Below are 26,208 nucleotides of genomic sequence, written 5' to 3' on the forward strand. Positions count from 1 at the left end.
TGAAACATGTTTATGAGCCAGCAGGTAGACCGGTGAGAAAGCAGAAGTGGCTGGTAATGGACACCGGGCATTTTCAAGGTGTCGACCATGCCCTGGTGGTTACACAGCCGTGGGGACTTACAGAAGCACCCTGAAAGCCCACATTAAATAGGTGCACCACGTCCTGGTAAAACTGTCACTTTAAAAAGTTGTAAAATCAACTTGAGCAAGTCGGAGAAAAAATGGCAGGCTCCAGTGACCACCCATGCTCCAAAGGGAGGGCGCTTTTCAGGGCTGCCTCCAGACTTCCTCCTCCCACCCACCCACCCACCCACCCTTTCTGTTCTTTTCTTAATAAAACTTCCGCATTCGGCTCTGTGAGCTGGAAGGCTCAGGTTGTATATTCCTCCCCCCATCTCATTTCACACTCAAACATTTATAAGGAAATGCTTACCATGTAGAACACCAGAGACTTCTCCATTCTGACACTATTTTTAGGCCTGGGTGAATGGCTAAGTGTCCCAGCCCTGTCATTCTCACACTGAATAGAAGTGCAACAAAAGGGTTTCTCTGGTCCATGTCCGCTCAGCAGCCCCTGTGTGACTGTCCCCTCACGGTATCTGTGCCCATGTGCACGTGCTGAGGGTGGGGGTGGGAGCCCAGCGCGAGGGCACTGCTGTAGTAATTAGCCTCTTGTCTGAGCCTCACTCAGCAGCCACCTGCCTCATCTTTCCCTTCCAGCTATTCCTCAGTCTTCTAATCTCCACACCGACGATGCTCTCTGATATTGGCAAGAGACCACCTACACACAGCAAGCCTAGGACTAAGCCTCAGAAAGAAAACAGGCTTTGGAGTATGGTAGACAGTGAATTCAAACCCTAACCCCATCCCTTGCAACTTAGCTACCTTGGGCAAACTTCTGATGTCAGATCTATCCAGCAAAGATCACACAAGCCCCCAAACAATTCTAGAGTTACTGATACGAGCTGGATACTGAGGGCATACCCCTGAACCACACATACACTCACCAACTGCTTGGAGACAGGAAGATGTGACCAAGTAGTGAGGATGAAGACCCCATGACATCACAGAGGAAACCTAGGCTCTCCTGAGGAGATGAGAGGCCTCAATGTGTCCACACGATGCCTTTGGTTGACACCTAATAACTAACCCTCCGTTATGGGCTTCGAGGTTACAGCCATACAGAACTATACTCAGCACAAGCTTACAATTGAGTAGACTATACAAGGATGGGTCCTCACTAATTACACTGCTAGGCACAATAGATTGGTCACTGCTGGAGGTTTGTTGTTTGGTTAGGTTTTTGAGACAGGGGCACGGGTAGCTCAGGCTGGCCTAAATTTGCCACCCACGTGCTGGGATTACGCTTGCCGCTGCTAAAAGGTCTTCTTCTGCGTTCAGAGGGAATCCGTGGGTAACTTAGATGATACTGGTTTCTTGCTTCCTGACCAGGTTTCTCCAGCACTCGTCTGCTCATTTCAAGAGAGATATTCACAAATGGGTTTCCCCCCCAGGTGAGAATAAGAAATGACAGTTTCTCAGGAGAGATTAGTCAAATACTCTGTCCTCAGAGCAAAACCTTACTCGAGTGAAGACACAGAGCCTCCCCTCAGAAGATGCTTAGCTGTATACACAGGACCCTGGAGCCAGCACTGTCAGGATAGGGCAAGGACCTAGGTGGCGCATGATAACCAGAGATCAACAGCACCTGCACAGAGGAACCTTGAGGGGGCAGCTTACACCTGCTATCTTCCCCACCTCCAAGTCCCCAGCCCTCTTCCCATTCCTGGAAGTCACAAACACTCTCAACGTGTACAGTACCAAGCAAGCAAACATGCATGCACATGTTCTGGAAACAGACAAACATTGGCCTGATGCACTCTGCTTACCCACAAACCAAGGCAGCAGGAGAGCAAGCTTCAAGTTATCATCCGGCCTTATTGACCCTGGTTGGTGTGTTGGTTTATTTTTCTGGTTGCTGTGACCAAAAAAAAACATGTGACAAGAAGCTACTTAAGGGAGGGAAGATTTATGTGGACTCACAGTTTGAGACTACACACACACACACACACACACACACACACACACACACACACGAAATGTAATAAAATTCTTTTAAAAAGAAAAATAAGGCTTCATTCATGTAAGTATTGACTTGTTTATAAAAGGAATTCTAGAAGGTACCTTCAAATCTCTGCTAAGCTAGTTTTGCTTAGTCTGGTAATATACAATGGGTTCACAAAAACCAAAAGTGAACACTGTTCATCATATCCCAGGATACGAGTTCCCTAAAATCGATGAGGATGCTGAGACTGCCAGCAAGCCAGAGCCTCCTTTTGATGATTCTTAGCCAGCAAGCTGCTCACCGCAGCTCACAGCTGTCTGTAACTCCAGCTCCAGGAATCTGACGACCTCTTTCTTTGGGCCACTCAGGGCACCTACACGCACAGGCTCAAACACACACATGCGTGTAATTAAATATAAAGTCTTTTTTAAAAAGAGTTTTTTTTAATCTTTTAAAAGACTCAACAGTCACATAAGAATCATGAGGCTCAGCGGCTGCAGTGACCCCTTTTTTTTTTTTTTTTTTTTCAGTCATTTAGCTCTTCCTCTCCAGGGACATCGTGCACTTTCAGATTTTCTCATTACTCAGCCACAGAATCGCCACCACCTGCTACACACATGCACACCGGGGGGTGACTTAGGTTTCGAGAGTAGGTGTCCCCCTTCTCTCCACCTTGACCCCCTGCTTCCCTCAACTTAATTTTCATCTGTACAATCTTCAGCACGTAAAGGGTTGAAGGAAAAGCCCCGATGCTGCACGGTCAGCTCACCACACCCCGTTTACACCAAGGTCGCGCGCATTTTACAGGTGTTCCGATACCGTGGGAGGCTACGTCGTCTGCCTCGCATATTGGGTTACAGGGGTGAACTCGCTATGTTGGGCACGCCACCTGTTGTACCCTAACCACGTCGACACATTTCCCACGGCAAATCTGATATGTCCTTGCTGCTTTGTCCAGAGAAAGGAGTACAGAACTTCACTGGACGAATCAAGCCCGCTCTGAATTGAGGGGAAGCCAAGCACAAGGAGGAAGTGAACGGAACCCCACCCCCAACCCCGCCCCCTGCGTTGCTAAGAAATGTTTGACTCAGCTAAGGCCGTGCTTCTCCAAGTGGCTGGCTGGTGGAGAGAGTAGAGAGAAGCCAATGGCTGCACCTGAGTAAGAACCTCTGATCGTGCAGACCTTGACAAGGGTTGGATTCGGACACACATTTGATCATAGATTTGGAGCCAGTGACTAATATCTAGAATTTCCCTCTTCTTCTCTCATCAATTGTTGAAATATGAACTATAAATAACTAGAAACCAGGGAGGAAAGAGCAAAAATAATACAGTAACGTGGCTCTTTCTAGGTTGGGGGAGTCTTTCCCCAAAGGTGGTCACAGACCTAAGGTCACTGACCTTACTAGGTGAGCAGTGACTTACCGGTCTGCCTTGGCAGGAAGGGAGAGCCCAGGGCAGTAGTGAATAATAGTATCAGCCTAGAAGAGCTAAAGAGAATTCGGGGATTTGAATATTCCCACCAGTGAGCTACAACTAGGTGGTCAAAAGTCTTCCCCCTGGGTGGGAGAGATGACTCAGCAGTTAAGAGTAGGAGCTGTCCTTCCAGAGGACCCAAGTTCTATTTCTGGCACCCACCTGACAGTTCACAACCATCTATAATTTGTTCTAGGGGTCCTGATACCCTCTTCTGACTTCCAAGGGGACAGACATGCATGTGGTCCAGACATACAGGCAGGCAAAACATCCATGCAAATAAAATAAATCAATGCTACAATAATAATGATAATAAAATTCCACCTAGAGTCACAAATCTCCCCTATCCTTTAGCTTGGTGCTTACTGACTGTCTTATAGGTTTGCAAGCAGGAGTATTTTAATAATGCTGGAAATTTTACTTAAATAATATGTATGTATGTATGTATGTATGTATGTATGTATGTATGTATGTATGTATGTATACGTATGTGAATATACTGGAAATTGTGTTAGCCATAGAACTCAAAAGACAAAATGAAATGTTCTCTCTCTCTCTCTCTCTTACACACACACACACACACACACACACACACACACACACACACACACACACACACACTCATCTGGGAGTTGTTGGGAGACAAGTTCCTTGATCTCAAGCAGATTGAAAGTTAAGTTTCTTGATTTTACAAAGGAGCTTGGACATCTAGAAACTCTAGAAAGAGGTGGAACCAGGGAACTTTGAAAACTGCACACCTGTGATCCATCTTGTGATGGATAGGAATTCAGGTGTTCAGATTCTCTAAAGATGGTCTTTGATTTCACATTGTCCTTAGAACATACCCCCCAGGGGCTGGCGAGATGGCTCAGTGGGTAAAAGCACCTGACTGCTCTTCCAAAGGTCCCGAGTTCAAATCCCAGCAACCACATGGTGGCTCACAACCATCCGTAACGAGATCTGACTCCCTCTTCTGGAGTGTCTGAAGACAGCTACAGTGTACTTACATATAATAAATAAATAAATCGTAAAAAAAAAAAAAAAAGAACACACCCCATAATAAATTCTCGGGTCGAGCACTGGCAGTCTTTTCTCACTTAATTTCATATTTTTTTGTTTTATTTTTATCTGTGTGCACCACTTTCCTGCCTGGTGTCCACAGAGGTCAAAAGTGGGTGTCAAGATACCTCTAACCTGGTTTTCATCTGCCATATGGGTGCTGGGATTAAACCAGGATTCTTTGTTCTTAGCTGTTGAAGCCATCTCTCCCTCCAGCCCCCATTTTTAAGGTTTCGACACTCACTGCCTCACGTCCACTGTCCATACAGAGTCCACATGTGCAAGGTGGCAAGACATAGAGAAAAAAAACCAAACAAACTGAACTCATCTGCGGTGGGAAATAGGTTACTTGTGGCAAGTTCCTCCCTTCAGTTGTAACCCACATGTTTTCCTTAGCGAATTAAGACTGTTAACACTCCCTCCTCTGCTTCGCTCCCTCCAATTTTGCGATAAGGTCTTGGCAGAAATCAAACTGGGTGGGAAGTCAAATTGGGCGGGGCGTGGTGGTACAAGCCAGTGCTTGGGCAGAAGAGGTGGGCAGGTTTCTCTGGGTTGGAGGTTAGCCTGATCTACAAAGAGAGTCTAGACCACCCAGGACTCCATGGTGAGATCTTGTCTCAAAATAAAACAAAACTGACAGAAACAAACAAATCAAACCCATAACAAATTAATAGGATTAGATTACTAAATGAGTTGTTTTGAAAATCTTCCCCCACCCAAAATATTGAGATTCATTTAACTGGTACACATTTCACTCAAATCCTTAATCTTCTTAAAGATTGATTTATTTTTATTTTCTGTGTCTGTGTGGGTGCCTATGAATATCATTTGTGTGCCTATTATCCACAGATGGCAGAATATCATTAGATCCCCTGAAACAAAGACTTGTGAGCCACCATGTAGGTGGTGGGAATCGAACCTGGGTCCTTTGTTAAGAGCAATCAGTGTTCTTTATCTCTCTAAACCCACTGATCACAATTTTTATATGACTGATTCAAAAATAGATCGTTTTTTGAATTGTCAACAGTAAATTCTTTACCAAAGACTCTGATTAGGAACGAGCAATGAGTGCTTATTTCTAAATGAAAACTGTGAAAATGAAAACAGTTCTCTAAAAATGATTTCTGTTTTTGTATTTAAGAATAAAATAAGGGCTGGTGAGATGACTCAGCGGGTAAGAGCACTGACTGCTCTTCCGAAGGTCCTGAGTTCAAATCCCAGCAACCACATGGTGGCTCACAACCACCCATAATGAGATCTGGCCACCCTCTTCTGGTACGCCTGAAGTCAGCTATAGTGAACTTATGTGTAATAATAAATAAATCTTTTTTAAAAAATGAAATAAAATTTCCTCCCTTTCCCCTGTCTTTCTCTCTTGTCTGTTTTCTTGAGGCAGAGTCTCACTTTTTAGCCCAAGCTAGCCTTGATCTTATAGTAACCACTTCTGTATCCCAAGCGCTAGGATTAGAGGCATGAAGCCAAAGCCTGGCTAAAACTCTATTTTTAAACGATACTGCACTTCTGGGTGTGGTGACACACACCTTTATTTCCAACACTCAGGAGGCAGAAGCAGGTGGATCTGTGAGTTGAGAGGTAAGCCTGGGCTACATAGATAGTGAGACCCCGTCTAAAGGGAAGAGGGTGAGAAAAATATGTCCCACTACCATTCATAAGCCAGCATCTCCAAATATCTAATTTCTCTAATAAAAATACACTTTCCAAATCTGTTTCCTACTTAAAACAAGACAAATCTCTTTATTTTTTCCTACGGCACAAACAAGAGTGCTCCTGAGAAGTGTAGCCAGCACACCAGCTCAGAGAGCAGGCAAGAATGGAATAGAGGGTTCTCTAAATCACACGGAAGTCCAGGTGAATCGGGTCCCTCACCCAGGTATGTGTTCCTTCAACAGCATCCACTCCCTGCCCGTTTCTACATTCAGATTCTTATGCAGCACAAACAGTCCTTACCACTCAAGAAGTGGGATGCTAGTCCCAAGAGGACATCCTTGGGCCTGCTGTCTTCGTGAGGGGCTATTTATTGCTTTCTTAGAGTAACGTATCAAATAGCAGCAGAAAATGTAGTCAAGCTGCTCTAATTTTCTTAACAAATAATGAAAGATAAACAACTCCATAACCCTAACACTGGGGAGGCTAAGGATTGTGAGTTTGGAGCCATCCTGGGCTATATCTATAAGTTAGTTCTTGAGTTACAGAGCGAGGGAGATTCTGTATTAAACAACGAAACCATGAGCAAGCAGGTGTTTCCTATGTTCTTACAGTAAAAAGTCATTGCTGGAGGAGAAGCAGAATGAGATCTTTGTTTGGTTTCTTCCAGAGTTTGCATACGCAGCGAGCGGACACAGAGAGGACAGTCGTTTAAACAATGATCGATTTAAACCCATTGGGGTTTCACAATCCTTAAATGAGGGGAAGCTGCACGGGACACGGTTCAGTCTCTTGAACTCCTCAGCAGGTAGGAGTCCAGGTTCATTTGTGGTACAAAGTTCCGTTTAGGAATCCTGCTGGAAAGGAAGGCCAGCAGAAATAGGCCAGTGCGCTCTGACACACCAAACAGTGCCTCAGCAATGATGCTCAAAACCCACCTGGGGTTGGCATACCTAGCGGCAAACACACAGGCCACTGTGCTAGCAGGGAAAGGGCCCAGCTGCTAATTAGCTCTTTCAATATGAAATCCAGAGTAGGGACGCAGGAGGCCATCCTTGGGGTGATGGCTGTTAGACCCTATGGACATCCAAGGTATCTGTCTGGTTGCCTGAAAGCTTGGAAAGCATTCTGGGCACCCCTTGATTTGGGTACCCCTTGATTTCACTTCTCTTGTTCTCCCAGGCAGGAGAACAACGGCCCACAGAGCCACGTCAGTAACAATCTGGATGCACCTCCGCAGTTTCCTTTGCCAAGAATACTGAGAGCAAAAGAACTCTTCTTGGCAATCAGGTGTGGTAGTGTACACCTGCAATGCCAGCTTTCAGAGGCAGAAAGAGGTGGGATTGTCACAAGTTCAAGGTCAGCCTCAATTACATAGGCAGCCAGAGATATGTAGCAAAAGCTTGTCTCAGAATAACAAAACAAGGGGCCGGAGAGATGGCTCAACAATAAGTGCGTTGGCCGCTGGCTCTAAGGGCTCTTACAGAGTCTGTGTTCATCATCTCTACTGCAGTTCACAACCATCTGTCACTTCAGTTCCAGAGACTCTGATGGCCTCTCTCTGGCCTCCTTGGGTACCAAGCATAAACGTAGTGCACAGAAATTCATGCAGGCAAAACAATCATGCCTATGAATAAATAAATCTTTAAAACAAAACAAGGCATGACAGGTTTGTAAAATGCTGCTGAACTTCCGTGAGCTTAAGTGTTCACCTCCAGCACCCATGTTCAAGGTGGAGTAGATTTGTAATCCTTCTGCTGGAGAAGTAGAGACAGGAGGATTCCCGGGGCTCATAGCTCTACAAAGCCTAGCATTTTCAGCAAAGACCCAGAAGCCCTGTATGGTGGTTTGAATTAAAAACGCGCCGGTAGGTTCCTGTGTTGGAACACTCACTTCCTAGTTGGCAGCCCTGTCTCAAGAAGACTGTGAAACTTTAAAGAGGAAGTGTGTCACTGTGGGGTGAGCTTTGAGGTTGCCCCCTAGATTGTCCCTCTGATCTGTTTATATGAGTGTTTTGCCTGGATATGTAGGCATACCATGAGAGCACCTAGTGTCTGTAGAGAATGGAAAGGGTGCCGGATCCCCCGGAACTGGGGCTGTACACACTTAACTGCTGTATGGTGCAAAGTCCCCTGCAAGAACAGCATGTGCTCTTAAGTACTCTTCAGCCTGGCTTTGAGGTTTTATAGCCGGGCCCCACTTCCTGTCCTTTTACTCTGCTTCCTGTATGAGGAACACGAGCAGGCAGCTTCCTGCTTCTGCCTCCATAAATGCCTGTTGCCATACCTTCTCCACACAGGCACATGCGTGAGCGATCGTGTACACACACACACACACACACACACACACACATCTCTGTGTGCTTGAGAGTCATCTGACCAATTTTCTGCCCAAGGAAGCCACCTCTATTCCAGGGTTCCCCGCAAAGAGGTCCCTGCCAAGCCTACCAAGCAGGCCCACTGACCTCCTAGCCCCTAACCCTGGTTTTCCTTCGGCTCTGAAAGTTAAAGGCTAAGTTAAAAATCGAATCTAACCCACATCTATGTCTAGTTACAAAGACAACATCTATCCATCAGGGGGCATGGTGTGGATAAAAGTCAAGACTTAGGAGGAAAAGAAATTGTTTAAGGCCCCTTGCATTGAGCTCCACTGTGATGAAGATAGGGGAAAGGCAGGGCTTTCTTCAGACCTGTGGCAGGCAGCTGACAGGGTGAACATGGCAAATATATGGCTTTATGCAGATCATCCGACTGCTCCGAGCCTTGGTTCCCTTCAGTGAGAAGGGTGAAGGATTCCGAGCTAGCAGAGTTGTGTGGGGGCTAGGGGTGAACCCCTAACGCACTTGGTGCAGTGTCTCACACATGGAAGGCACACCATGAAGTCTGTGTTCTGAGAGGCCCCCGTAGACCAAAGGTAATGCTGACACAGGTCACCACACACTGTGCGGGTGGCAGGAGTGGGGCCAGAGAGAGAAGAGCTGGGTCCACGGAGGCGGAAAGTCCACACGTCAGCTCTTCTCCTAGCCAGATAGGTGGTCATATCGTTTATTTCAACGTTCTCATTTAACATCGCAAGACTAAAGCTAATGGTAGACATGGAGTTTATTTGAGAAAGGAGTTTTTTAAAAGATGTGTTGAATTATAAATTGTGTTTACAGGTGTGTTGGGGGTGTGGGGGTTGCACCAGTGTCAAGGTGCCTACGGAGGCCAGAAGAGGATGCCCTGGAGCTGGCACTACAGGTTGTGGTGAGCACCCATGAAAGGGTACCAACTAAACTCGGGAAAAGAACCACTGACCAATCTCTCCAGGCCAAGAAAGTGGGGGGGTGGGGGTGGGTTCTTTTCTTTTTTCTTTTCTTTTTAACTGTACAATTACAAGATGTTGCCGCTGTGGTTGTCCATAAAGTTAAAGATATTCAAGGCCAGCTGGTGATTTTTTTTTTTAAAGTAGTGTCCTATGAAAGGCTCTCTACCAGTAGTGAGGAAAACGAACTCTGACTGCACAGAAAGCAGGAACCCTTGCTCTTTCTAGAAGCGATGTGAGATATTCAGTTGAGACACTCTCAGGGTAGTTTCACGGATGCCCCTGGGGAGAGAGTGGACCATGCAGCCATCGGGCCTCACTGACAAGATCTCACACACACAGCTCCGTCACACACCAAGGCCAAGTTTAGAACAGAGTCCCTCTCATTCACAGCTAGGAGGAAGTACTGTGAAGACACACGCTGTCTTTTATTATTCCGAGAAGGGACCTTCTGGACAAGACGTGCAGCTTTTTTCCCCAGAACGTTCCTTTCCCTGAACTCCTCTTCCCAAGGTGTCCCCTTGAGCCTGAGCCCCGTTGTAAGGACTTCCTCTGGTTCTATTTAAAACAGGGACCTTTGACTCCCAGGAAATCAGTAACTCAGCCTTAATTCACTTAGCTCTCTTACGATGACAGTTATTCTTTATCCAAGCATAGCAAAGCTTGAACTTAGGAAAAAACTTGAAGGCTGCTGAATACGGGGCTGAGAATCTCTGTAGTTAGTGAGGAAGAATCAGTTTCGAGCAAGGGCTGGTGACATGACTCAGTCAACCCTGAGATCAAGTCCTTGGACCCCTGTGGAGGAAGAAGTGAACCTATTCAAATTGCCCTCTGAGCTTTACACACACAGGTGCTGGGGCATGTGTCTGCCCCCCCCCCCCCCCCGAAATAAATGAATACAGTAAAAAAAAAAAATCTCAAAGAAAAAAATCATAAGTAAAACAAACAAGTTAGAGCCCAGAAAGTCTTATCTTCAAAACAGATGAATTACAAAAGAGAGAAAGCTCAAGCCAATGGCTGGCTTTCTAACAGAGGATCGCCTCTTCCCGGTACTCTGTAAGGCTGACTGGGGCTGGGGTGTACAGCTCAGAAGCCGTCCCTTGCCAAGCACGAAGGAAGCCCTGATTCAACTGTTAGCACTGAAACGAGTGAGGGAGAGACTCTTAGGAAATCGCGGTGGCAGAGCCCCAACAGCCTTCTCTAGAACAAGATTGCTCCCTAGTGTGGTAAATGCTTTTCACCTTGAGTCAGGCTCCACTGTAACCTGGCAAAGCTTCTCGGGCCGGGCTCCTCATACAAGACAGCTGCAGTTGCTCCTGAGACAACTGCTTCCGTTAAATAAATGGCTCACGCAGAGTGCTTAGCAAACACACTCCCTCAAAGTGGTCCTCCCTCTGCCCTCTCAGGTGATAACATTTCTATCCCACCCTTTGTGAGGTCACCCAACTTTGTGAAGAGCTGACACACGGAGGCATGACTTTTTTTAAGCTCACGCTCATAGTTTTAACTCCTGAAATAATTTTTTTTTTTAAAATGTGGTCTATTCCTACAAAGCAAAACTAGGCAGCAAAGGAGCTAATAAATTAGAGCCTGGGCAAATATCACAGATATAAGCGCCAAGAGAGTAACACCAGAAGTGTATAGACTGCAAGACTCCGTATTTATTAAGATCCATGCCAGCCAAAGCTGGACTATGATGACAGATAATTGTTAACGCAGGACTGGGAGGAGGAAGCACAAGAAGTAATGTTGAAGAACTGAAAAATGGAACCAGGCAAAGGGCAAACACCTGGAGTCCCTGAATTGGGGACTGAGGAAGACTGCCACAGGTTCAAAGCCAGCCTGTGCACACAGTGAGACCCTCCCTCAAAACAATGCCATAAAAAGAACTGAGAGATGAGAACACATCCCAGAATGAGCTTTTAATAAACAGTTAAAGGATGGGTGGATGGACAGATGGATAGATAGATGGATGGATAAGTGGAGGGATGGATAGGTCTGACAACCCAGAAATGTTAGTGAACGATAACAGACAATATTAAGTGGTGAGGGTTTAATGATGTTCTGATCTACAGATATAGCAACACACCACTGGGTGCTATGTTCCCTTAGCAGAATAACTGTAGGCTTCCCCCTAGTGACCTTGACCTATCTAGTCTCAGGTTCTTAACTACTTTTCCAGTGTGTGGTGTGGGTTCCATCTCATGGGGTGGGACTAAATACAATCAAAAGGTGGTTGGTTACTCATTCCTACAATCCCAGTACTTGGGAAGCTTAGGAGGGAGGGTCAATGGAGTTGGAAGTGAGCCTAGGCTGCCCAGCCATTTCTAGGCCAACTGGAGCTCGTTCAAAACAAACAAACTGATGGGTGTGGTATCACACACCTTTAATCCCATCATTTCAGAGGCAGAGGCAGGTGGGTCTCCGTGAGTTCGGGGCCAGTCTAATCTATACAGTAAACTCCAAGCGAGCCATAGATATATACAGCGAGATAACACTTATAAAAGAAAGGTAGAAGCCCCGCTTGGAGGCACATACCTACAATTGTCCTGGAACTTGCTCTGTATAGACCAGAGGCTGAGGTAGGAGTTCAAGGTCAGCCTCAGCTACAGAGACTGTCTCAAAAGAACAAAACAAACAAAAGAAAAATCCAAACACTACCAATCTTTTGTAGAGAGAGCAGCTCCTCATAGCCAACTTGACATAAAAGCACTCTCACCCCATTTAATAAAAGCAAAATTTGTCAATCAACAAACTGTGGTAAAACAGTAAACACCCCTAATGGGGTGTAAAATAACCTCTGGTGATCTTATACCCACACATCTATCTGGGGGACTGAGATCTAGAAAAATTGAAAGGAAGCCACTTCTCCATGAGACAAGAGCTCAAAGTCTCTAGGAACAGAAGACCCCTTTCCCAGAGCCTTTCTGCTCCCCCATCACATTTCAGATTTGACGAATATTAACTACCTCCTTCAGAGAGTCTGGTGTGAGTACACAGAGTCCTCCTCTGACCCAAGGTCTCTATTTTGGACTTAGAGGGAACTTCAGATGGTCTAACTGCACGTGTTGTGCAATCCTGTGCACCTTTGTGACAGGCCAATGTTTTGAAAAAACAGGGTTTCTCTGTATAGCCTCGGTTGTCCTGGAACTTGCTCTGTATAGACCAGACTGGCCTTGAACTTGGGGGACGGCCCATGAAGGCAGTAAAGGCATGCACCACCATGCCCAGCTAGTTTTGAAATCCTAAGGGGAATAAGAAACAGTCAAGTCACTTTTTGAAAATGACATAACTTCTCAGTGGTCAAAGCAGTTTAAAAGACTGGCTATTCAGCTTCATTTACTAGCCCACAAAGATAAGCTATCAATAGGCCATACTACCCTGAGACTAGATCTACCACTCCACAGTTGTTAGATGGAGTCATATCCGCCCAGACACAGAAGCCAACCCGGAAGCTTCAGTAGGGAGGAAGTTTCCTCCAACTATGAAGCAGTCATCTCTGCTAGCCCCTTTACAGTGACTAGAAATGTTCAAAGACGCAGAAACTGACGCAGATCCCACCTGGCAGGACCAATGGCATTCTCAACCATTAATACCAACCTCACGCTTCTGTCTACCATCACAAAAGGGCCAGACTCCATAAGCTTGCAGTACTTTATCCATTGTACTGTGACATCATTGTCATTGGCACCCACTTTCTGGACTTGTACTTTTTTTTTTTTTTTTTTTTTTGGGATTTCTGATTTCCAGTTTGGATTTTAGCCATAACTATATTATCTCTGACCAGCATAATCACCATGACAACTGATCAAAAATAAATACAGGTTCCTTCTTGATCACATGAGCTCAAATTTTCTACCAAGGGGTGGGGGGAGGCAAATAAAGACTCAGTGCTCCCGAAGCATGCTAACCCAGAAATCTCCCAAGGTCATTGCCAGCAACACAAAGAGACTCTAAAATTGCTGTGCCTAAAAGTCTAGATCTAAAGATTAAAAACCTGCTTTCACGATGACCTTTTAATTTGGACTTATCTTGTCTAAACTTAAAGCAAGAGGGATGGGGGCGGGAAGGAGAAAAATTTTCAAGAAATCAGAGCCACCTTTTAGCAAAAACTTTCAATTGAATGAGTCACCAGGTACAAGGCACAAGGTGACACTTGGTTGGCCTCACAGAATCCGCAGGCCTGGCTCCTTGCTAAAGTCCATACACACAGCAAAGGGTCGGGCCACCTCTCACGCCTCTATCCATGACAGGCTCAAGCTCTCTAGTACAACCGAAAACAGCGGAGGCTTACAAGTCTGCAGGACTGGGAAACTAAGATTTACCAAGAAATCCTTTCTGCCGGCTCACCCCACATATTTCCCCGGTCACCATCCCCACCCCTATAGGAGAAGGGGGGCCCAAGGCCTATGCAATCCACAGTTTTTAAAAATTAATAAATACCAAAGTATGAAACCAGTACCTGCCAAACACCTGGTGCTCACTCTGCCCTGCCGTCCTCGCCTCCCACGCTCTGGCAGCGGAATGCCCTTCAAAACCATGGCTCAGTGCTTTTGGTAAATGTTTTACGAGACACTGAACAGCCTTTCGACCCACCCTCAGAGCAAACACCATTGAGAGAACACAGTATAATGGTAGCAAACTCGATCCTGCGATGTACAATAATGTCACTGAACAAGCGAGTTTCCATACTTCCCTTTAAGAAAGGGAAACAAACCCAAATCTGAAGTTGGGAGTGAGTGGGCAAAGCTGCTGGAAGCAGAACTTAACACTAGAGGCCTTAGAGGGTTTTTTGTTTTGTTTTGTTTTAAAGGTGGCCTTACGATCACCTTGTTCTAATCCCCAAGCAAGTCTTGACTTGTCGGAGACTGAAAAGGTGTCTAAATTAAGAGTTAATAAAGGGAGGTGAAGGGTAAAATTCCCCTGCACACCTGCAGACACAGTAGCACCCACGTCTTTACGGGGCACTTATTTCTAGTCATTGTGAAGACCGTGCTTGGAAGAGGGTAGCTTCCGAGCTAACAGGACACACTCCCCATTTTTTCCATAGCCCCCAAGTTAGCCACAGTTAAACAGCAACTTGTTGTGAACCAGAAGTTTGGCATTCCATTCAGGTTAACAATTATAACCGAAGGACAACAGAAACTCGCTGGCACCGAGGGAATCAGCACCCACAGCGTGTCAGGTGCTTCTTAGAAGCAGGGTTAACCAAACAGAGGAGGAACCGAGAGGTCCTTAGGCGGCCTGAACCAGAGAACCTCTGTCCCAAGCCCATGTAGAGACAACAGGCACGTACCTGCTTGTGGCGCTCTGAGTAGGACGGGGAAGGACGACTATTTTGCTAACTACGAGCCTAAAAGAAGAGCAAACCTGTCCAGAGAAGCAAGTTTGCTTTGGCAGACAAGGTTAGGCAAATAAAAACACCCCCCACCTCCGTTTTTGTCCCCCACCCCCACCTCCGTCCAGGAGAGTACTCAGAATTCTGCACTTTGTACTTTTAAGTAGAAGTGTGGAGAATTGGAGGATCGGGAGCCTGGCTTTTCTATACTGTCTGTGTGACCTTGGGCTACTATCTCCACGTTATGGAGATTGTTTCCAGATGTATATCAAGCAAACAAAAACAACCACCTCGAGCCAGGGAGGATATCTCGATGGGGGCAGTTCTCTAATCAAGGACTTCTTTAGATCTTCAAATCAGGAGCTGAAATGCTGTAATGGCTGTCTCCTCACATCTTATGAGTATGGACCCCTTAGTTTTCCATGTCGTCCAGTTACAGAGACATCGTTTCAGCAATAAGTTTCCCTTCTCTGGGGTTGGAATGACTAATCAGTTCTGGGTGGGTTTCACAAATGACCCTTTATCTGACTGCTCAGAGGCGTGGCGACAGGGCCGGCCAGCCGGGGCAGTCTCCCCTAGCTTACACAACAGTCTTTGCACACTGCCCTCTAACACAATTAGCTAACCAGACCTGCACAACCACTCCAGCCCGGCCTCTCCGGGCGGTCCCTCTGTCCTCCTTCCCTACCTCACTATCCTAACATGGATTCTTCAGCCCAGGCAGGCCTTGAACTTGGCGATCTCTGCACCGCAGCCTCCTGCTCTGTTGCTCCTCCCTCGTCTTTTTCCCCTCCTGGTCAATCTTCTCCGCTCTCTATTCCTCAGGCTGGGCTGCCAGCCTCAGTCTCCCATTTTCACTGGTCTTGTATGACCCTTCTCCTGGACATTCACTCTTCAGGCACCCCAGTGAGATCAAATGTGCAAAAAAGGTCAAACCCCACAACGTGGGGGTGTTTTCCCCTTTCCAGGGGTCTTTTCTACATATTCCTCTAGGGTACCCCTTTCCACTTTGGTGTTCATGGATTCTAGCCGAACATCTACCATTGCACCCCTAGAATGGAGCCAGCCCCAGGTCTGACTGTGTGGGAATATACTTGAACTTCTGGTGGTGTTTGTCGTGTTTCTTTTTTAATAGGGTCTTAGGCTCTAACCCACACTGGTCTAATTATATGCACTCAATTGTATGGACAGCCCAGATTAACTCAAGTTCTCAGTAATACTCCTGCCTCAGCCGCCCTCGCCTGGTGACTGTACTGTTACAATCGAATTTTGAGGAGTAAAAATGTGAAAATGGCTAACCGCAAAGAAAGGAACGCTCGGTTGATTAAATCCTAGTATACAAAAGGCCACACTTGACGAGGATGTCGTTTAATTTCATTTATGATCTTAGAAACATATTAATGTCAAAAGTAAACTGTGAAGAGATGATAGCAAATGAAATAATAACCATCAAAACCAAGCATCAAGCCAGGTTCAGGAGCCTGACTAGGAGGATCCTTGCCAAGGTTGGGTCTAGCCTGGGCTTTAGAGACTTGTCTCAAAAACCAAAACAATACAAATACCCAAAGTTAGGGAAAGTGGTTTATGTCTGTAATCCCAGCACTTGGAAAGCTGAGCCAGGAGGAGTGCTGGGAGCTAAACCAGACTGAGACACATACTGTGACTCTGTGTCAAAGAAACCAAAACCAAAACCAAGCTTCATCTTATGGGTGATTTCCTCCCATGTGTCACAGGCACTTGCACGTGCAGTGCCTGGGATGACCAGAGAGGGCGCCAGACGCCCTAGAACTGGAATCGCAGATGCTTAAGAGCGGCCATGTGGGTTCCAGGGATAAAATCCAGGTCCCATGGGAACGAAAGCAAGTGTTCTTAAGCACGGAACCATTTCCCAACCTCTACAAATTATTTTTTTAAGACACAGCCTTATGGTGGAGAGATGGCTCAGGAGGTTAAAGGCGCTTGCCGCCAAGCATGACCTGAGTTTAGTCTTCATGACTCAAACAGTGACAGGGAAGAGCAGACTCCCAAATGTTCTCATCTCCACACATGTGCTGGGACACATGCACGCAAACAGGCATGTGCATAAACTAATCAATCAAACAAACCTGCAATACTAATTAATATACCATTAAACACACACACACACACACACACACACACACACACACACAAACAAAACATTGGGGGCTGGAGCAATGGCTCAACAGTTAATAGTACTGACTGCTCTTCCAAAGGTCCTGAGTTCAATTCCCAGCAACCACATGGTGGCTCACAACCACCTGTAACGGGATCTGACACCCTCTTCTGGTGCGTCTGAAGACAGAGACAGTGTACTCATATACACAAAATAAATAATTTAAAAAATAAAAAATAAAAAAGACATAACATTGCTGTGTAACCTTCTCCATCTTGCTGCGACAGCATCTCGAGTGCTGGGCTTTGCCCCCACAACCAGCTCCAAGCATCATTTATTAATTGTCTACAGTTATGGGAAGACAGCAGGGAGGCAACACGGGGCACACCACTGTATTGTTGGCAGTGCGGAGAATCATGTCTCCGTCTGAGCACTTGATCCCTGAGTCCACTTGCATCCTATGTACACTGTAGCCTTTCTCCCTCGTGGCATGCCTAGTGCTTAGACGGAGCTCCACCTCCTCTACTATCAGAACCCATTCCGTTCTTCATTCCTCTCTTCTTCCCCCCCCCCCCCCACGACACTTTTTATTCACTGGAAGATCATTTGTACTACCCAAAACCTATTGAAAAACTACCATGGGGGCCAACCAAATAATACAGATTCCCCCATTCCTATTCCCCTCCCCTCACTGTGCTTACAAACTTGATATTGAAGCTCTGGACGCTCTCTGCAGAGAAATCTGGATTCTACCTAGTACTTGGCATGCTACGATTTAAATATGCTGTCTCATGCTGGTCACAGATTGACCTGTCCCTGAGGAAGGTCATTGATTTCTGGACAGTACATGTTTTCTTTGGTTGGCTCTTTGATTTGTTGATGCAGGGTCCCACTCTGTATCCCTAGCTTCCCATCTTCCCATAACAAACCCCACCTCCATTTCTAATAATTCCAGGTCAAGGTTATGCTCCGTGGTTCTTGGTATACTAGTACATTGGGGGCCTTGGTTGGTTTTGGTTTTGATTTTTGTTTAGTTTTTTTTTTTTTTTTTAAGACATGGCCTCGATACTTAGACCCGGCTGGCCTTAGAGGCCCTTGTTCCTCTGTTTCTGAAGAGCTCTCCCTGGAAATTTCAACTACAGAATTCTGAAGGGCAGAATATTGGATATTGAGAGATCGCTGCTCACTTCTAAGACACCTGTGCACTTTGGTGGCCTAGTTCTGCGCTGAATATATGTAACCCTTGTGTATATATGGCCTGTATAAGACTCTCAGATTTTTGAAAGTAGGTTTGAGCTCTGAAATTTGAGGGCACAGAGAAGAAAGGAGAGGAGGGTGGGACATAATGTGGAAGGTCATTCCCACTCCTTTAAATCTCAAAAGAGGACTTCAAGAGGTCTGGCGCACTCAACTTTGGAAACTGCCTATCACCCATGCTGGCCTCAGCCTACACCCTAAGGAAGTCCCAGTAGCTTTTGGTGTTTTCCCAAATTATCCAGGAAATGGGAAGCTACGATGGGAGAACGGACACAATATGAATCTACACCATCTGGAGCTGGCTTCTACTGGAACATAAGTCACTAGACCCACAGTTCTCAAAGTGAGGTTCCAGGAACCCCAGGAGCTCACGCTGTTTTGGGTACCTAGTTGTCACAGCTGTCTCAGGGGGAATCACTTGTGTGACAGAGCTGCACCAGGGACTTGCCACTTCCCTCCTAGAAAGCCGTTTGTACAAGAGAGAATCGACAACAGCTCCTCAGCTTTGGGCTTCTGGCAGATGCTTTCTAGCAAATGAAAGAAGTACTCCTGTCACTTCAAAGGCCACAGCTGTTTCCAATGCTAGCTGTCAGAGTAAAGTTAAAATTGTAGGGAACTTGCATCTGCTAACACGGACTTGACAGCTTGCCAATAATTAAAGACTGCTTTAGGAATATCAGTTGTGATAGTAACATATTTCAATGCGTACTGTATAACAAAACATATGCCAATGTTTTACAAATAAGTGAACCAATATTCTCCAAATGACCGTGATGACTTAGCATCGTCCTAGGAGAGTTCGACCTAGTCCAAGAACTTCAATGGAACCAAGCATAAAATTTTCATTGATGTGTTTAGAAATTCCGTAATTTAACTAAGCTTTAGGAAACCATCCCTTTCAGGCTGGGAATGTAGGTCAACGGTAGGGCACTTGTCCAGAATAGGAAGGGTCTCTGGATTTGAGTCCTGGGAACAAATACACACACACACACACACACACACACACACACACAGAGAGAGAGAGAGAGAGAGAGACAGACAGACAGACAGACAGACAGACACACACACACAAACAAAACTGCTCCTTATAGAATTTGAATTTAGTTTCAAATAAGAAGGCTTGGGGACACAGGGTGGTGTGTGTGTGTGTGTGTGTGTGTGTGTGTGTGTGGCTAAAATGCAAGCACAAGGATCTGAATTTGGATCCCCAGACCCTATGCACAAGCCAAGCATGGCCTGTGCCACCCCAGTGCTGGGGGATGGGCAGTTAGAGCCAGAACCTCCCTGGATAGCCAGTAGAGCAGACTTATTGAGTCCCAGAATGAGTAGTGAGAGACCCAGGATAAGGTACAAAGTGATTGATGAAAAACATCCCCCAAGATCAACCTCTGACCCCCACATGTATATACATTTACAAACTCACACATACTACACACAGACACACACGCACACAGACACCCACATACATCCCTGGACACATACACAGAGAGACAGACACCCTCATATACAGAGAGACATATACAGAGAGACATATATAGACAGACAGACAGACACACACACACACACACTCACACACCTCACAACAGATGCTCCTAAGCAAGATCTACAATTCCAACTACTCAGGAGAGTCAGAAAATGACAAATTTAGGGCCAACCTGAGCTACAGTTGACCTCAAAGCCAGCAACTCAAAGAGAGTGATTTCCTCTCTCAAGTTAAAAGGAGGAGCTGTAGAGATGGTTCGGGTTTAAGAGCACACTCCGCTCTTCCAGGACCAAAGTTTGGTTCCCGAGACCCTGTAACTCCAGCTCCAGGGAATCTAAGGTCCTCTTCTAGCCTCTACAGGCACCCGCACTAACACGGGAAAGTATGCAATCAGTCCAAAGACAAAGAAACACGTAAATAAAAATAAGTCTTCTAAAAAGAAAACGGAAAACTAAACCATGTTACATGAGGGCTCGAGCTGCAGCTCGGAGGCTGAGTATCTATCTGCCTAGTGCTGAGTCATAACAGCAAAAAACGGAACAAAATCTTCACAGACTTCTGAAAAGTCTGAGCTATACAGCAAGACACCATCTCAAACACAAAAATAAAAGCATGTTCAGTTCTCACAGTTTTAAAGAACATGGTATTAACAGATTTAGCAAATAAAAAAATAATCTTAGTATATATTCTGTGCAATATTTGGGACATAATAATACTAAAAAACCATTTTTTTAAACAACTGTTTTTAAAAAGTATTTTATGTATGAGTACACTGTTGCTATCTTCAGACACACCAGAAGAGGGCATCAGATCCCATTACAGATGTTCATGAGCCACCATGGGAATTGAACTCAGGACCTCTGGAAGAGCAGTCAGTGCTCTTAACCACTGAACCATCTCTCCAGCCCCCTAAAAAATTTTTAACTTCATGAGCTTCCTAAGGAACTGGGCATCCTATTACACTTTATCTGCTTTTAACATGTGCAAGACAAAAACACTGAGAAATGCCAACTTAAACTATGCTTCTCACAGCTGTGCTAAACACTAATACCTTTTTTCCCCTCAGGCAGGGTTTCTTGTAGTCCAGAATGGTCTAGAACTTGCTACTTAGCCAAGGATGACCCTGATGTACTGATCCTCCTGCCTCCACCTTCCAAGTGCTGGGATTAGAGATGTGAATTTCTGCTTTTATTCCTTTTTTATATAATATATATATATATATTTTTTTTTTTTTTTTTGAGACAGGGTTTCTCTGTATAGTCCTGGCTGTCCTGGAACTCACTCTGTAGACCAGGCTGGCCTCGAACTCAGAAATCTACCTGTCTCTGCCTCCCAAGTGCTGGTGCCCGATGCACCACCACCGCCCGACAATATTTTTATTTTTAAGATTAATTATATCATTTCTCCCCCCTTTCTCCCTCCAAACCCTCCTGTGCAACACTCCCCAGCCCCAACTGACAAATTTATGTCCTCTTTTCAAAAAAAAAACTTTATATATAACACACACACACACACACACACACACACACACACACACACAGGTTCACATGCACAGAGTCTCAGGGCTGACCATTTGCTATACTTCCTTCTTATTTACTTATTATTTATTTTGGGTTGGGTTGGGTTTTGGGAGGGGGCACAGCTTCACTCTGTAGACCAGACTAGCCTGGAACTCCCTGCCTTAGCCTCCTGGGCACTGGGATTACAGAAATGACTCATGATACCTAGCAGTACATTCTAGACCAATGCCAGTCCCCAGATTCCTCTGTGGTGAGTCCAATTACAACTCTGAGTTCCTCATCCAAATGAGAAAATGAAACCCCAAAGAAGCTGAGTGAAGCTGCCGACTGGTGAAGGAAGACTTGGAGCCTACTACTCAGTCAGATGTCCAAATCTCAGCTTGTAGCGATTAGGCTTCTCCGGTCTGTTGGATGATGCAGGTTCCCCCAAATAGTTGGTGTCTTAAATTTCAGTGAATCAACCTCTATCACTCACCTGCTGTCTCACAGCTGTGCTTTCTGCTATGAGCAGCAGTAAAACCCAAGTGTAAGTGTGTGTGTGTGTGTGTGTGTGTGTCTGTGTCTGTGTCTGTGTGTGTAACTAGCTACCCAAAGCTTCCACAAACACTCACACTCCGAGCAGACTTTCTAACCACTGCTTCCCTCTGTGTGATGTCTTGCTCTAAGCTGGGGAGTCCCATGTAGGAAAGCTGTAAGATGCTGCGGCTTCCTTGATGGGGAACCACTACGAGCCTAAGCTGAGCCTAGTATCAGCCGTGGGGGTGAGTTGGGAATTTTTCCAAATTGGTACAGGCAAACCAAAGCAAGCAGGAGCATTGTTATAAACCAAAGTCCTGTTTCCACATCAGCATGGCCCCGTCCCCTGGGTATACTTAATAATCTTGGACTCCATAGCAAACAAATTAGGGGAAGGTTTGGTTTTTTGTTTGTTTGTTTTGTTTTTTAATGATCCAGTAAGAGGAGAAAGATATACACGCTACTGTTACATGATCAGCAAAATCCAAAAAAAATAGATTGACCAACAGCCAAGAAGAGAGGGCTACCTCCCATTACCAATCACTATAATACAGAAAACAGCAACCAGGGAAAGACACCCCCTCTTTCACTTGGGAAAGATTTCCTTTAGCAAAGGCAAGTCAACTTTCTTTTTTTTTTCTTTTTCTTTTTCTTTTTCCTTTTCTTTCTCTTTTTCTTTCTCTCAGGCTTGTTTTATGCATAGGAGCATTTTGCCTACATGTAGGTATGGTACCTAACGAGGTCAGAAAAAGATGTCAGATCTTCTAGAACTGAAGTGGTTGTGAGCTACCTACCATGTGGGTGCTGGGACCCGAACCCGGGTCCTCTACAAGAGCAACAGGCTCTTAAGTACTGAGCACTGTCTGGCCCTTCCATTGCACCTGTCTTTCCTTCCTCCTTCTATCCTCCTGCCTGTGTTTTCTTCCCTCTCTCCCTTCCTGTCTTTTTCTGTTTCTTCTCTCTCTCTCTCCCTCTCTCCCCCTCTCTCTCTCCCTCTCCCCCCACCCCCCTCTTTGGCTTATCCTGACTGTGGAGTTTTATCAGAGGTACGGCAGGTCAGATTACGCTAACAGTAGTTGTGTACACAGAACTTTAGTGGATGCGGCAAAGATGAGAGAAAAAAAGGTGATGGTGAGCAGAGGCCCAAACTGGAGTCTTAATGAAGAAGAACGTTTTAAATGGGGACACTTGGTACCACAGGAGAGAGCAGGTTTAGGGACAAAGCAGTTTGGGGACAGCCAAGGGCTCTGGACATCTGGCTTACTGGTACCAGAGGGGACTCAAGGCACCAGAGAGAAGAAAAGTCCAAGTCATTAAGAGAAGCCGTCTGGGCCAGACTGGCAGTGCTGCTCCCTGAGTGCAGACCCTAGCTCAGGACGGCCCTGTGCCTTGCCTCCTCAGAGAGGCCCCTATCTGTTCGCTCAATCCAGACCTTCCAGTGTCGAAAGGCTTGGGACAGACGGTGGCTTGCTACAACCACGGGCTATTTCTCATCTTTCACCTTCAATGTGCCTTCAGATTCGATTCTTGGGGCTGCCAGAAACTGTGACTCATCAAATTCTCAAGCCAAGAGCACAAGGACAGCCTCTGGCCTCACTTTGCAGACCCAGCCTGCTTCCCAGTCTTCACATACAGAGGTGGCAGGTCCCCGTGGTCCTGTTCTCACCAGCCAGGCTGCTTGCCTTTGTCTGCTGTCAGTATTGTCTAACGCACAGAGAACACAGAGCTTTAACTGTGTGCTAGCCTCGTTGTCCTTGTGCCCCCCCCCCACACCCCCAATATAGACCTGTCCTGGAAAGTGGTCAGTATTAGTTTAGTGTGGTAATGTGACAAGTTTGAGGCTAACCAGGGCTACATAATGAGTTTCAAGCTCTACATAATGAAACATTGTGTCAAAATTTGAACAACCACAATAGCAAATAAGGGTAACAATGTAGTCCAAGTCATAGCAAATGCTTTCTCTGCTAAGAGGCAAATGGTAACTATTTTAGGGATTTGCAGGCCACCCAGTTTCTCTTACATAATTTCCTTCCTTTTCTCCCACCCCACCAAAAATATAATACAGGCTGGGGAGATAGTTCAGTGGATGAAGGGTTTGCCACACACACAAAAGTTAGAACCTGAGTTCAAATCCTGATAACCTGGGTAAAGCTGGACACAGAAACACTCTCTAGAACCCCAGAACTCCTACAGTCATATGGGGCAGGACAAAAGAGTTCCCAGAAGCTTGAGGGTCAGCAAACAAATCCTGTCTCAAAATAGAAGATAAAAACCACCACATGTTAACTCTAAATGCACACCGTGACTCACACATGTGTGCACATGTGTACATAAGCATATACACACATTATATTATATATGTGTGTATGTATATATGTATATGCATGTGTGTGTATATATCAACAACAAGTCAGGAGGCTAGGAAGATGGCTCAGTAGTTGTGAGTGTTTGATGGACAAGCATGAAGACCAGGGTTGTGCTGGTTAACCCCAGTACTGTGTGGGCCAGAGACAGGGGGACCACTGGGACTTGCCGACTGACAGCCTAGTTAGATCCCAAGCTTCAGTTTCTGTCTCCAAAGAAGAAGGTGGAAAGTAAACGAGAGGGGACTGAACAACCTCCCATGGACCTCACTCACCCGTGCACACAGGCACACTGATGATAAATCAAATCACACACACACACACACACACACACACACACACACACACACACACTCACACACACACACACACACATACACTTCTATAGGCCAGAGGACTACCATCTACACTCACCATATATTGACATTTAGATACATCCTCTTTCAGTTTTTTCCTCTTTCCTGGCTACTGTAGCAATGTGAGTCTAAAACGATACATTGGGCTAGGAGGGTGATTACAGCATCAAAAGACCTAAGCTCAAAGCTTGGCTAGTCCATTGGGTCCTGGCCTTAGTTTCTTAATTTTAGAATCAATGAGCTATTCTACACAAAGGTGTTAACCTCCCTCCTAAATTTTTTTCCAATTTATTTATTTTATTTATATGAGTACACTATAACTGTCTTCAGTTACACCGGAAGACAGCATTGGACCCCATTACAGATGGTTGTGAGCCACCATGTGGTTGCTGGGTATTGAACTCAGGACCTCTGGAAGAGCAGTCAGTACTCTTAACCGCTGAGCCATCTCTTCAGCCCGAAGATATGGTTTTTTGAGACTGTCATAGAGACCCCAGGCTGGCCTCAAACTTACTGTGTGAATTAAGTTTGCCTGGACTCTAGCTATCTCATTTATATTTCAGGGTCTAGGCTCTGTCACATATAACACAGTTTGTTATTTCCACTGACATTAGAGGACACCTATGGATTCTGGCTGGAATGTCCAAAGGATGGATGCCCTTTCTGATGGTCCCTCAACCCTCTGAAGAGCAAGTGGCAGGAAAGTACACTCTCTGGTTTCCAGTTACCCTTGGTATGTGCTTTGAGTATATTCCTGGAATTCATTGTTGAAAAATGTTTTTTGAAGAGGACTTAAAACAGGGTTTCATAGAGCTCAGGCTGGTCTTAAAATCTTAAGTAGCCAAGGCTGGCCATGAACTCCTGATTCACCTGCCTCCACCCTCAGAGTATTGGAATCACAGATAGATGCCAGCAAACTGGTGTTTGTTTATTTTGTTTTGCTGCGATGTGGTCCCACCGCATAGCTCAGGCAGGCTTTGGATTCCTAGTCCTCCTGCCTCCAGATCCCTAGTACTCTCCTTACAGGCACATGCCAGCATTGACCAGGTTCCTAACACTCTTGGTGGAATTATTATAAATATAGGATGACTCTAGCTAAGTGTAAGTATAAGTATGTGCACATATATGTATATAAACATTTTTATATACATGTATATATAAGTATATATCTTGTGTTAGCACATATTAAACGCTCAATGAATACTGGTTTCAGTCTCACCATCTCTGGGGTGCCTTCCAACTCCAATGCTTCAGGACTTGGACAGTTAATCACTTGGTGATTATCTACATATGTGGAGAGGAAAGCACTCAGCACCAACAGTGCTAGGTCTAAAGACCGCCTGGGTGGAACAGCCATTCTTGCCAGGCACCTGAGGCCGACCCCTTACTCTCTGCTTCAGGAGTGCCTTGGACGTTGATGACTTTGGTCTCCGATTCAACAATACCTTATCTCCTTATCTATCTCTAAATCCTGAAGTTTGTCATTCTGGATGAAATCCATGTGGCTGTTTCGTTGCTGTCTTTTTTTTTTTTTAAGCATCTGATTCCAGCAGACACCATTGGGTATAGCTCAGGTGAGGGTCACATGTTCTGTTTGTCTGTCCTTGGTGTAGCAGCTACATACACATCTGGGAGCAATCCGTTTTTGATTAACGTAATAAAGCCTTGCAGGA

The 26,208-nt window shown here is 45.5% G+C and overlaps 1 protein-coding gene across 7 annotated transcripts in view; it reads right to left on the reverse strand.

Annotated features, from left to right (window-relative positions):
- The window catches only part of Rbm47 (RNA binding motif protein 47), a 135,406-nt gene that overhangs the window by 50,360 nt on the left and 58,838 nt on the right, over positions 1-26,208 (reverse strand). Inside the window, exon 1 of one of the 7 annotated variants that reach the window (XM_006503956.2) lies at positions 14,031-14,128. The exons of the other annotated variants lie outside the window; for them this stretch is intronic. The gene's annotated coding sequence lies outside the window, so the exon portion shown is untranslated. Of the gene's footprint in view, positions 1-14,030; positions 14,129-26,208 lie in introns of those variants that run through there. 7 annotated transcript variants of the gene reach the window in all.

Source organism: Mus musculus, chromosome 5 (genome assembly GCF_000001635.26).
Source record: "Mus musculus strain C57BL/6J chromosome 5, GRCm38.p6 C57BL/6J".
Classification (NCBI taxonomy): Eukaryota; Metazoa; Chordata; class Mammalia; order Rodentia; family Muridae; genus Mus; species Mus musculus.